Below are 14,615 nucleotides of genomic sequence, written 5' to 3'. Positions count from 1 at the left end.
ACAAGTAAAATCCATGAGTGGCCACTAGTAGTGATCATCTGGCAGTGACCACATTCCTTTCCAAGCCCTGGAAATCTTACTTTATATCCCAGTTCAGCTTTCCTTTTCATCAGCCAGGGACTCCCATGTTCTCCCATCCTGGTCTCACCACCACCCTCTCGGCAGCCCAGACCTCTGTTATCCCTGATGAATCAGTCTCTGGAGACTGGAGAAAGCTTTCTTCGCAATTTCAGCCAGCCTGGACCAAGCCATCGCCAGCAGGCCACTCTCTGCACTCCTTCCTCCCAAATTTCCTCTCACTGCTGACCAGCTAACAGACATCCCAGGATGGCTCCTAGCCACCCAATCGGCCCTTTCAGAGTCCTTAGGTTTCAAACCACTATCTCCCTTCCTCCCACATATTTTATCTCCCACAAACCTCATACCTTAAACGTTACAAAACCATAGAATCATAGGACTGGAAGGGATCTTGAGAGGTCATCCCCTTGAGAGGTAATCCCCTGCAGCACTAAAGTATATAAAAACATCACAAACCCTAACATTCTCCACACCATTAAAAAGGGCTTTGCTTTGGAGTGACCCAGCAGAAACATGATTTTTGTTGTTGTTCTTCCTGGTTTCCCCCGTGGTGATACTTTTGCCCAGAAGTGATTGTGTCCAGCAGTCAACTACTCTCAGATCTTATCTATAGCTAGATTTGTCTCTCTTGTTCCTGTCTGAGTCTCGGTGAGAACTCACTATCTAGTGAGGCCTAGAAAGTCCTTCCTGCTGAATCAATGGGCAGAAAGTGAAGAGGCAAATGAAACCAAATGACTCAGATGGCAATGATGAATCCAAATGTCTAGTGACTTGGATGGCAACCAGTTTGTCTCTGCCTCTGCTAGACTTAATGCGATCATTGTGAGCCATCTGAAAGATCTGGAGCAAACTGATCACTACCAGCCGATTTGCTCTGTTTTCTTTTAGCTGCCATCCCAAAATACTTCACAGCAGTAAAGGCTCCACAATGAGGTGCATCCAGATGCTTCATCCAGATGATACATAAAGTTCAGGAAATTCAAACACACATCTGGGTACTAAAAAAAACCAGCAATAAAAACTAAATTTTTATTAATAAAATGAAAAGAAACCTTTTTCCAGATTAATCTAAAGACAGGCTGATTCAGGTAGCATTAAAATCCCTAGGGATAATGGGGTAGCCTGCTTTGCCTAGCACACCCAGCAATCCAGGTTGGGTAACAATGAGACTCATAGAGCTGCTGCTGGCCCTAAGAAAGACTGGGATAAAGTTTAACTTCCACTTTTGTTAAGGGCACAGCCATGCTAGCTGAACTGACCACCAGCCTGAGAGTCTGGCTGACAGCTCCCCAGCCAGTACAGAATGTTGTTTTAAATGTAAGTAAAATAACTCAGAGGAAAATGGCACTAGCAAGTCTATGTGCATCAGGTAAGAGAAATGCACATCAAATCCAGGGTTAATTCTCTCCTACAATGACAACTGGGTCAGAAAGCCAAGGCTCAGTTCTAGGCCTTTGTTCAGTGCCTAGTGCCTTAGCCCTTTATTTGGGCAGGATCGTTACTTTCACAGAGTGTGTGGAATCAAGAGAAGATTTTACCACTCAGAGTTTGTTGAAGTGCCAATGGCCCCGAAGGCCAAATTGCTAGAGATTGGCAGAGTACATGAGGCAGGCAGGTATAAATGTGAGAACAAGCCAGTCAGCACACAGGTATGCCCACCTCCTCTCACTGCCATTCCTCTTGTATCACAGGATTCTCCGGGCGTCATACCCAGAGTGGTTACTGCACTGGTATATGTCACTTAGCCTGTTTGGCCTTGTTCTTCAGACTGCTGCAAGCCCTCAATAATCCCCAGAAATGCACTGCCCATCCACTGCTTAAATGTGTGGTACAGTACATATAAAATCCATTGTGAACATGGTGGTAATGTCTAGCCTGTATCCTGGGGCAGGGAAAGGTAGTGAATCCATTTTTCTGTACTGAAGAGGCTGTATAGAGGGTTCTGGTCAGGCTGCAACGATAATTGGTACTTGAAATAAAGTTAACGCCACTGCTTCACGGCTATCTAGAGAGATGAAATACTGATAATCTAATGTCCCTTCTGTTTGTGGCAGGAACAAAGGATGGAAAATGGCTGCATTCCTTTAAGTTCAAACCCCTCTGCTTCCTACTGCAACTGAAGGCGTCTTGCTAAAATACTACAAGCAAATAAAAGCCCCAAATTTCCGTGCCTGCTAAGGTGCTGAGTGCCTCTCTTCCAGTTCTGGCCCTCAGACATGGAAAGAGAGTGCAGCCTGCAATGCAGAGACAAATACAAGAGAAAAACTCTGAAAGAAAGGTGGAGGGCCTGTGGATCTGCATTTAGAACAATGTGGTACAGATGAGAAGCTGCTGGCGCCCACAAGGGGAAAGCATGAAAAATTCCTTGAAATGTTAAGGCTAATCCTTCCCACAGCCTCCATCTAGTGTTTTAGATTGCAAGCTGTCCAGAGCACAAACTTATCCTCATTTCATGTCTAGTAAAGCACTGTGCTGAACTACTAAATACACAAATAGCAACTCAAGCTACTGCTGCACTGAAAGGGAAGGTATAAAATGGAGCCCAGCTGGGGTCATGCCTCCCCCGCAATCCCTCACCAGACCCAGAAATACAGGGGGCGACACCACACACATTCTGGGGGCAGTAGTGCCTAGGTGACATTCTCCCTTCCTCCATCAGGTAGCCTTTGGGAAAGAAATTCCAGGAATGAGCTAGATTGAAGGACAACTCAAGGGCTTGTGATTGATTTGGTTGCAGTTGTGTGTCTGTGTAAAAGAAAGCAGGAGAAAGGAGCAAGAAAACCAGGAAGCAACAAGAGAAGCACAAGTAGTGTGGCCCTTCCAAGAGAGTAAGCTTTTTGTGCAGGGTGCTAGCTAGGTAGGCAGGCTTGGAATTGTGCACTAGGAAAGTGCTTCCTGTTGTTTGATCCTAATATGTTTAGGGAAGCAGGACTTTCTGTAATGCTTTGTAAATAAACAGAATTGAATCAAAAATACCAAACTCCATTATCATTTCTCCTAACAGAAACAACCCAGAAAACCCCAAATATTGGCCGACTATGGGGATCAAAAGGGACAAAAAAAGTCAGATTGCATTCTGCCATGTTCATGCTGAACATTCTTTCCCTGTGCTGATTGTCTTTTTGCTCCAGCCTCTTTTGTGCCTCCCTCACTGTGTCTAACTCCTCCTGCCTCATCCCTTCCTTTGTTTTTCCATCCAGCTAAAACCCTCCTAACATAACCTCACTGAAAGGATTTAAACAGCAATAAAAGGGGGAATCACAGAAATAACATGACATTTGCAGCCATCGCATTGTTCACTCTGCTTGTATGCTCTCTCCCACTCCCTACTCTTTGTCTACCTTGTCTAATTGGACTGTAGCTCTCTGGGGCAGGCACTGTCTTTTGTCCTATGCTTGTGCAGCGCCTAGCACAGGGTGGCCCTGTTCTCAGCTGTCCCCTGCACTACTATAATGAATCCAGTAAATAAAACAAACAAATAAAACAAACAAATAAACGCACAGTGATGAGGATGGCAAAGGGAAGACCAAATGGGTGAGAAAAAGTTAAGCCTGAATCCCAGTGCCATGCCACCAGATGCAAAGCAAGAAGGGAATTACTGTTGAGCCTGAACCTTGGATCTTGTGCTTGGAAGTAAAGTCACATGCTGCATTGTTTTGTCCTTTTCTTTCTTCTCTAAAAAGTCAATCTGAGCCACTACGTGGAGGTGACATTATGCTGAGAAGAAAGGGCTGGAGTGACAGGCTGGAATCTGGTCACCTTTCCCTACAGACCCAGTACAGCCTGGGCCACAGCAGAGCAGACTCTTTCTCACACAAACACCTTCCCAGTCCCAGCCCTGCCCAGGCGGGATCCCCACTGAGATGAAGGTGATTCTAGTGTGCAGGTCCCATTCCATCCCAAGCACCACTGATAAGATTGGGAAACAGTAAATGTCAAAGACGGGGGTGAGTTTTGTGCTGGGGCCTGTTGTCTACTAGGAACTGGACTTGGAATCACCAGTATGTTTCAGATAGGCCACTGGACAAAATGCGCAAGGCTCTGAAGGTATGTCCCCAGGTATCTTTACCAGTCCTCAGAGCCCACCCACATGTGCATCAGCCATCAAATCCTCTTTGAAATAATAAACATGCAAATAACCATTTGATCCACTTCCTCCAACTGCATTAGAAAAGCATGGATTGTTACTCTGTTACTCAGGACCATAATCCAAACTGAGCACGTGAACTCTGACAAGTGAAATGTAAAAATATAATTAGGAAGGCCAAAAAAATAATTTGAAGAACAGCTGGTCAAAGACTCAAAAAGTAATAGCAATTTTTTTTTAAGTACTTCAGAAGCAAGAAGCCTGCTAAACAACCAGTGAGGCCACTGGACGATCAAGATGCTAAAGAAGCACTCAAGGACAATAAGGCCATTGCAGAGAAACTAAATTAATTCTTTGCATTCCTGAGGATGTGAGGGAAATTCCAAAACCAGCCATTCATTTTAGGTGACAAATCTGAGGAACTGTCTCAGATTGAGGTGTCATTAGAGGAGGTTTTGGAACAAATTGATGAAGTAAACAGGAATAAGTCACCAGGACCAGAAGGAACTCAAATGTGAAATTTCAGAACTGTTAACTGTAATCTGTAACCTATCATTTAAATGAGCTTCTGTACCAAATGACTGGAGGATAGCTAATTTTAAATATTACAGGCCAGTAAGCCTGACTTCAGTACCGGGCAAACTGATTGAAACTAGTAAAAAACAAAATTGTCAGACACATAGATGAACATAATGTGTTGGGGAAGAATCAACATGGTTTTTGTAAAGGAAGATCTTGCTTCACCAATCTACTAGAATTCTTTGAGGAGGCGTCACCATGCCTTCATGGGTCACAACTGAGAATACCAAATTCAGGACAAACTGCTGAGAAATAGGGCAGATACACCCCAAAACGAGTAGTTATTCTCCCATAAAATATACCAAACCAGCAACAAAAGTAAACTTCAGTTTCACCACACTGGCTAACAAGAAGTCAGAAAAGCTGTTTTCTTAGGCATTCTAGTCCTTGTATCACCACCAAAAACATTAGACTTAAAGATGAATGGTTGTTTAAAACCAATTTCATCAAATAAAAATTTCTTCTGATCCCAAAGGACAAGCCACACACCCCGATCAATATGCAACTCGGATCTTACCCAATAATCACATGTTGCCAATCCTTTAGCATCTAAAAGTAGATAGATAGATAGATAGATAGATAGATAGATAGATAGATAGATAGATAGATAGATAAAATTGGTTAAAGGAATCAAATACATACAATAATTGCAAAGTTCTCCGTTCAGGCTTATAGCACTGATGGAATAAACTGCTGGCTTGTTAAATCTCTCATTTCTTCCAAATCACTGGAAGTCCTCTGTCCCTTGGATAGAATGCTCCCCTTAGTGTAAGTCCATAATCCAGAGGTTTGAGCAGGAAAGAGGAAAAATAGAGATATTTCCAGGGCCGTTTATAACTTCTTCCATGTGAAGGGAAATCCATTGTTTCAAACCAAGCCCTCAAAGCAGCTAGTGGAAAATCACATGTAACAAGATGGTGTTTGGAGTCACAAGGGCAAGTCACATGTCCATGCATGATTTTGTTTAGTCACAGGAAAGGCCATTACCAGTACTCTAGTTGTTCACATGAAAGTCCATTAAGCATGGATGGGCATCTTCCATGGTCCATTGTGAGTTAAGTGTCCCTTGATGGGCCATTTAACTTGAATAGTCCTTTCAACTTGTGCAGTCTAAATACCTTGTGGGCATTACCACAGCAGCAAACATATTTGAAATACTGGTATAGAGCCAATACTCAGAACTTCAAATGCAAAAATGATACATGCATACAGAGAACGTAATCATATTCAGCCGCTCATAACTTTCCATAGACACCTTACTTGATGTACTTTGTATAAGTTTGTTGCAATTATATAACAGGGGTAGCAACAGTCATCTGCATGGTCATATTTTAATCAGATAATGTCACAGGGGGTCAACAAGCGTGTAGACAAGGGGGATCCAGTGGATATAGTCTACTTAGATTCTTCAGAAAGTCTTGGACAAGATCCCTCACCAAAGGTTCTTAAGCAAAGTAAGCTGTCCTGGGATAATAGGGAAGGTTCTCTTATGGATCGGTAACTGGTTAAAAGATAGGAAACAAAGGGTAGGAATAAACGGTCAGTTTTCAGAATGGAGAGAGATAAATAGTGGTGTCCCTAAGAGGTCTGCACTGGGACCAGGCCTATTCAACATATTCATAAATGAGCTTGAAAAAGGGTTAAACAGTGAGGTGGCAAAATTTGCAGATGATACAAAACTACTCAAGATAGTTAAGTACAAGCAGACTGCAAAGAGCTACAAAAGGTTCTCTCAAAACTGGGTCATTGGTCAACAAAATGGCAGACGAAACTCCGTGTTAATGAATGCAAAGTAATGCACATTGGAAAGCATAATCCCAACTATACATATAAAATGATGGGGTCTAAATTAGTTGTTACCACTCAATAAAGAGATCTTGGAGGCATTGTGGCTAGTTCTCTGAAAACATCCACTCAGTGTGCAGCGGCAGTCAAAAAAGCAAACTCAGTGTTGGGAATCATTAAGAAAGAGAGAGAGAATAAGACAGAAAATGTCCTATTGCCCCCATATAAATCTATGATACACCCACATCTTGAAGACTGCGTGCAGATGTGGTCGTCCCATCTCAAAAAAATATATATTGGAATTGGAAAAGGTTCAGAAAAGGGCAACAAAAATGATTAGGGGTATGGAACAGCTGCCATATGAGGAGAGAATAATAAGGCTGGGACTTTTCAGCTTGGAAAAAGAGACAGCTAAGGGGGAGGAATATGATAGAGGACTATAAAATCATGACTGGTGTAGACAAAGTGAATAAAAAAGTGGTATTTAGTCCTTTTCATAACACAAGAACTAGAGGTCACCAAATGAAATTAATAGGCAGTGGATTTAAAACAAAGAAAAGGAAGTGTTTTTTCCCACACAACGCAGTTAGTCTGTGGAACTCTGCCAGAGACTGTTGTGAAGACCAAGACTATAACGAGGTTCAAAAAAGAACTAGATAAATTCATGGAGAATAGGTCCATCAATGGCTATTAGCCAGGATAGGCAGGGATGGTGTCCTAGACTCTGTTTGCCAGAAGCCGGGAATGGGCGATGGGATGGATCACTTGATGATTTTCTGTTCATTCCTTCTGGGGCACCTGGCATTGGCCACTATTGGACTGGGCTAGGTGGACCATGGGTCTGATCCAGTGTGGCCGTTCTTATGAGCAAAAATTCTTCAGGTAACAGTATTTATTTGGGCCTGTCAGACAGTTTGCGAGCACTAAACAGTATTGCAATGGTAATGCACTGGACCTAACTGAAGCGAGACAGAGACTTAAAGAGAGAACAGAAGGAAGAAAAGTTGCCTCCACTTGTTACAGGTGCCAGTCAACCCCACTTTTGTCTCTAAAGTTTATTAATGAAGCTCTGTAGCGAATCATACACTGGGTGAGATTACTTTACACACAGCCATATTTAATTTGCAATAAGGGGAAGACCTTGTTTTATTTTATTTCCATGTGCCCATTTAATTGGCTTGTGATTATTTAGTGTCATGGCTGTGGAGCTCTTTTATGGGGGACAAAAGAAAATTTAATGAAAATTATTCACAAGCCCAACTTCTGACTAGTAAAACTGAGAGTTTAATGTAAAAGGCAAAGTCCCCATCTGGTACTTCGCTTTGAAAAGAACAGCCCATGTGAAGGATTTATTGTGACATTACAATGCTTGATGTCAAATAATCTAGCTGGAGGAACATTATTGCCCTAAAGAGAGCCATCAGGCTCTGTGTGACATGGATATTTGAAAGGATTAACTACACTTAAATCAATATGGGCAATGAAAACAGAAATAACCAATCTTTTGGCCACTCAATTATTTAAGAGTGTCTGTATTCCCTACAGAATGGAATTAAACGCATGTTTAAGAAGACTGACAATTAAATCTGTTTCTTTAATGCTGAGACAAGGACACAAGGATCCCAGATCGCTCTCCACAGTAGGGACTCATGGTTCAAAAATTGAAACATTCTGAAATGACTATTTATTTTGTGTACATTGTAGGCCATGTTTTTACTTTGCAGTGGAATTCATAATTACCCTGGTAAACTCTCTGTAACACAATCATAGACATGTAAAGTGATTTCCATTCACAAGTAAATGGCAAGTCAACACAAACAAGAGTTCTAGGTGAATCTCAGAACTACAGACTTATCATTTGGCCACTATTCCCTTTGGGCCCTGGGCAGATATGATTGCAGGATCAGGGCATATACTAGATACATACAGCACTAGGTGGGACAGAAACATTTGCAAAAAGTAATCACTACCCATATTATACTGCCTCACGATTGGATGTGAACATTATGGTCTGTACATAAGACTGGCAGCTGCATGCTGACAAAACTTGCTGCTCCCCTCTCCCTCTTCCCCTCAGTTTTATACTGCAAGAGCATGAGATATTGGCTCTAAAATTCTCAAACTATTAACACTAAGTGTATTTTCTGCTGACTGAATTTAAATAAAATGAAGGTTGCTACATCCTCTCCACTCTAGGGAAGTTTGTCTTATTGGTCTAAGGCTTTTAAAATCAGGATAATATTTTACAGAGTAAATGCTCCTCTCTTTCGGTTGGTGGTTACATCATTTCCCCTTAGGTGTTTTTCATCCCAGGTATGATGAGCAGTGATTCCTGGTTTGGAAACACATTCATAGGACATTTCTATTTTCAGATGGTGCATAAAGTTCCAGGCGAAGCAGGAAGCATTCACAGTCTGGAATAAGCACCCATCATGTTGCAAATACCATAGGTGACAGGAGAACATCAGCTGCCTCCTTACCTTCTGTTTGGCTTCCTGGCCTGGAAAACTGAAAGATGTCCTTATAGTTGGACATAGTCTGATACACTAAGATCTCTTGTAAGGTAAGAGTCTCACAGTTGTCCATGCAGAATATTTTCAATTTAGAAAGAGCTTTCGTGAACTCATAGGTAGCTAAAGATTCCAATTCTTGATTTACATGCCACTGCATGGCACGGTGGCGAAGAGCTCCTCTAAGCACAAAGAACGCACAAGACTAGTGCTGCATCTAGTGGAAGGTGGACTTGGAGCTCTAATAAACCCTGGCCCTGGCCCCACTTTGGACTGGACCGTGCATCTGGCTACATGCAGAGGAAGAAGATGTTGCAGAAGCCATACTCTTCCTGCACACCCCAGAGCTCCTCGAGATTTCCAGTGTGAGGCTCCCATAGCTCCCAAAGCAGAGCTGTTCCTTGAAGGCACTACTGAGCCCTGTGTGTTTGGTTACAGATTTGTTCAGCCTCTGTAATAAAGTCTGGAGCCATCATAAAATCCCACTTCATGAGAGGAGCAAGAAGAACTAATGCCCTGCAATGGGATGCAACATGTTCAGGGTCCAAAGCCTCCGTGCAAGGCATTAGGAATATTTCCACACCACCCGAGGCTCAGGGAATGTTGGTATGAGAAGTGATTGGAACCAGGTTTGTTCTGTGAGCAACTCACATGGTTATTGTTGCCAGGGAAATTGCTTTCTAGGTCTCCCTCCCTTGCTCTCACATATCCCCTTATCCAGTATCACCCTGCTCTATAGAGAATCTATTTCTCCTTTAGCAAAGTCCAAAGGCTTCCAACTTTTTCTTTAATCTCACCCAAATGCTGACTTTTCCATCCCACTGCAACATACACCCGCTTGGCCCTCCTGAATTAGGCCTTGGCTACACTGGTGCTTTACAGCGCTGCAACTTTCTCGCTCAGGGGTGTGAAAAAAGCACCCCCCTGAGTGCGGCAAGATACAGCGCTGTAAAGCGCAAGTGTGAACAGTGTCGCAGCGCTGGGAGCGCGGCTCCCAGCGCTGGGAGCTAATCCCCATGAGGAGGTGGAGTACGTGCAGCGCTGGGAGAGCTCTCTCCCAGTGCTGGCGCTGAGACCACACTCACACTTCAAAGCACTGCCGCGGCAGCGCACTGAAGTTTAGAGTGTAGCCAAGCCCAGTGTGTACCTGTGAGAGACACGGAAGGACCAGCTGCCCAACAGTGAGGCTTGATGGGAATGAGTGGCTTTCAGAGGAAAGTTTCTATGGTCCATTATCAGAGGGGTAGCCGTGTTAGTCTGGATCTGTAAAAGCAGCAAAGAGTCCTGTGGCACCTTATAGACTAACAGATGTATTGGAGCATGAGCTTTCGTGGGTGAATACCCAATGCATCGGATGCATGTCACATGCATGTCACATGCATCTGACGAAGTGGGTATTCACCCACGAAAGCTCATGCTCCAATACATCTGTTAGTCTATAAGGTGCCACAGGACTCTTTGCTGCTTATGGTCCATTGTTAATCTCTAGAGCCGCTCAGTTCCCCACACCACGCCAGAGCCTTTGTTGGATCCCAGACTTGTTGGATCCTTGTTTTCAGTTTGCTGCCTTCTCTGTCGTTGAATATGTGTTGAAATAACAAACTTCCCTTTATTCATACTTAATTCCACGAGTGGGGATCACACTGACAACACCAGGTTGAGAAACAGGTTACATCACAGTAATAGCTGCTGTTTCACCAAAACTCTGTTGTTTTCCCTAATGATCCATATTTAGGCTACAGTGTCGCTGGAAGTTCCATGCAATCAGAATCATTGCTAAAACAATCATCTTTGTGACTCTCAGCCAACTTAATATTTAGGCAGAAGAGAGAAGTTGCAATGTGTCAACAATATGTTTTTAAACATAGAAATGGGAAGAAGTAATTGTCTCTCTAAAGGTTACAGGAAGCAAAGAGCCATCTATTGATTTTGATTTCAGGGTAAGCACTTCCACACTGCATCCCATCCTTTATCAGTTCAATGAAGACAGACAGTGAGCCACTTGTCACCAGAATAAATTGGATGCACAAGGGTCTGACCTTTTTCAATAGAGGTTCAACCAAAATTCATTCAAAGTGTGAGATTTTCCTCAAGAAAGTGAAACAGATAAACCAGCATGCTTGTCAATGAAATTGCTGCAGAAAACATTTCTTTTAAAAATACAGAACGAAAGAAAGAAAGACAGACAGACCTGCTAGGACCATCTAGCTGATGCTGCCAAGTCAACTTATTGGGACAATGCTTTCCATTAGAGCTGGTCAAACATTTTTATGTCTAAAATACCTTTTTAACTGAATGGAAATTTTTCCCAAGAAAACTTCAGTTTTTGTTTAAATTTAAATACAGAGAATGAAATTATTAAGCTAGGGCCATTGGTTGATGGTGTCATTCTTAGGAATGATGTTCCAAGGTAGTGATTTCCATGCCAAGGGCTCAGTTAAGCTCCCACAGTAAGATGCAGATAGACTCATAGGAGTTGGCCATGAAAATGCCTGTCTAGATCATTCCAGCGATTGCAGAGCTAAGGCATAATTTCTGTAAGAGAGACACACAAAGGGGAGTTTTTCCAGCATGGGATTAACTGTGACTTCAGTTATCAGGAGCTCTTCATAGCTCTGCCCTCACACACCTTGCCTGACAGCAGCATGCCAAGGTGGAACTTGAATTATTATGTGGAGCTCAGGCAGGGGTGAAAGTAGAAATAGAGACTTACCGGTACGGGGCTGGGTTGGGGCTGGGTCGGGCCCCTGGAAGGGGCAGGGCCTCAGGTGGCAGGGGTGGGGATGGGGGAGTTAGAGCCAGCCCCTGCCCACTCTGTACTGGTAAGTGCCCTCCCCCTCCCCTACTAGGGTAGTAGTGGCAGCCAGGGGCTCCAGCAGCAATTTAAAGGGCCCAGATCTCGGCCGCCACTACTGCCCTGGGCCCTTTAAACTGCTGCCAGAGCCACTGGCTGCCACTGCTACCCCAAGGCTCCAGTAGCAGGGCTCTGGGGGCTATTTAAAGGGCCCAGGGATCCCCTGCCTCTACCACCCCAGGCCCTTTAAATAGCCACTGGAGCCTGCTAGAGTGGTGGCGGGGCTCTGGTGGCTATTTAAAGGGCCCGGGCCCTTTAAATAGGTGCCAGAGCCCCGCCTCTACTCCAGGACTCTCTGGGCTATTTAAAGGGCCCAGGACTCCCCTGTTTCTACTGCCCAAGCCCTTTAAATAACCCCTGGAGCCCCGCTGCTGCTACCCCAGGGCTCCAGCAACAATTTAAAGGGCCTGGGCTCCAGCTGGAAGCAGCGGCCAGTAAGTCCCTCTATCTGTGCTGCTTCCAGCTGCTCCCGTTGGCCCAGAGCAGCGATTCGGAGCCAGTGGGAGCCGCAATCAGCCAGACCTGTGGACGCGGCAGGTAAACAAACAGACCCGGCCCGCCAGGGGCTTTCCCTACGCAAGCAACGACCCCTGTTTGAGAAACCCTGGCATAGAGGGTCATTGCCTAAAGCCAGTATTAAAGAAAAGTATTTAAACCTGAAATCTGTTTAGACCTGAAAGCCCAATTGTCCTGCTTGGGAGATACAAGCCTCAGCAGGATTCTTTCCACTAAGCTGAGGAAGAATTATTCTATTTGCATACATGGCCAGCTCCCCTGATCTCTACCTTAGTAAATTTGACACGGCTAGTCACTGCGTACCTCTTGCCACTCAAGAAAGCAGAAAAGGAGCCACACTCTGATCTGCTGCTTCTCTAAACTTGACTTGTGATTGGTCTGACATGACTCCTATCACTCACTTTAATCCATGTAACAAGCAGCTCCCTTGTCTGCTCTCAGTACCAAAACAAATTAAATAGCAAACTGCAAGCACATGGATCAGTGAGAGAGGAAAATACTGTGTGTGAGCACGCATATGCGTATGGTAAGGGCCAAGGTGTGTGATTTGACAAGCCACTCACATGCTTCTAGTATGTTGTAAGTCATGAGAATGAAGTCTGCATTCCTATCAGCACTTCCCGTGCAGCTGAGAAATGCTGGGGCCCAGTATGAGTGCAGCTTTGAAGCATTAGGACTCGCTTTACCCATTACCTTCCTAACCCTCCTTTGATAGCGACCTATATTTCACAGCCTGCAAGGGTACAACCCCACAGACTTCAGCAAAGTTATGCTTATTTTATGCCAGGACCAAATTTGGTTCATGGCAGACATTTCAGACCCTGCTTTATTTCAGGCAGAGCTTATAACATTGCCTATTATTAAGGTTGCCTAACACTTTCCATTATAAGACCTGCTTTCAGTTGGTTTTACCTTTGCCAAATTTTAAATGTCCAGACTGAAATACCAGGTGTTGGCCTCATACCGATTTTTTTTTTTTATTATTATTTCAGCAAAAGAGTTACAACCTTTTCCAAAAAGGGTGTTAAGCTTGTTTTCCCCGGTACAATTTGTTTTACTACCATTAAAGCTACAGTGTCTCCATGCCTTAGAGCAGAGATATGCCATTTTGCAGGAGGTGTCTTTTCTCCCTCCCCACAGAGCTCTGTGCCAAGGACACTGCATAAGCTTCACCGCCTCTGAACTCACTGAGCATTTTCCAGCCTGGGGCTGTAGATCAGGTTTTTTTAAACCTTGTATAATTTTTGTTGCTTCACCATGTCTGAAAGGAGACTAGCTCCAAATCTGGGCTTTTCAATCTTTTCCAAGATGTCTTTATTAATGACTAATAAAGCTGATTCTATAATAAATGATTGCCTTACAATTATTATATGTCAAAGTACCAAGTGCAGACACTTTACTCAATGGATTGACTCAGTTGTAGGGTGAGAGGAGGACCTGCAGCTCTGGATCTCTGCGCAAGGATCTGGACTGGACTCTGATGTTACTTTTAATCACAGTTATTACAGTGGTGCCTAGAGATCACAAGCATGCAGTGCCGCTGTGCCAGGGGCAGTACAATTACTGTAGCACACAGTCCCTGCCCCACAGAGCTTTCAGTCTCTATAGAGGAGCCAGACCCGGGATGTATAATATACATCTCCCGTGTAACACAGACAATAGCCGGGGCCCCAGCTCAGAATTTGAATGCCCCACTCTGGACCTTCTGGCAAGGGGCATGCAGAGTGCAAGTGCCCACTGGGCATCAAGGGGAAATGTTGAAAGATACAAGACAGCTGAGGGTGTTCACATCTGCAGACCTAGTCACAGCCAGCACTTTTCCGTTTCCCATCCCAACCAGGGAACGTTGCTCTGTGTGGAAAATCTCACAACCTCTACGGTGGCAGCTAGCAAAATGATTCATGGTGTGGTTTGAATTCAGTGGATGTTAACAGCAGAACCAATGCTCATTAACACTGTCCATGAACTTGTATCTCTAAAGCTTTACAGCATCACCATGACTTTCTAGCAAAATATTGTCCTTTTTCTTTGTGATGGGCATGTCACTGGCAGAGGACATCCTGTAGATCTTCTGAAATTGAACCCTTTAGAAGAGCTGGCGTGGTCAGTACTCACCCCAAGCACTCTGGCGTGTGGCGTGGGACACCGGTGCATGCTGTGGCAAGTGCACTAGTCACTACTGCTCCAGGCCCAGGTGCCCACGTTT

Source organism: Gopherus flavomarginatus, chromosome 17 (assembly GCF_025201925.1).
Source record: "Gopherus flavomarginatus isolate rGopFla2 chromosome 17, rGopFla2.mat.asm, whole genome shotgun sequence".
NCBI lineage: Eukaryota > Metazoa > Chordata > Testudines > Testudinidae > Gopherus > Gopherus flavomarginatus.
The sequence above is the reverse complement of the archived record's forward strand: the minus strand, read 5'-3'. Positions refer to the sequence as shown.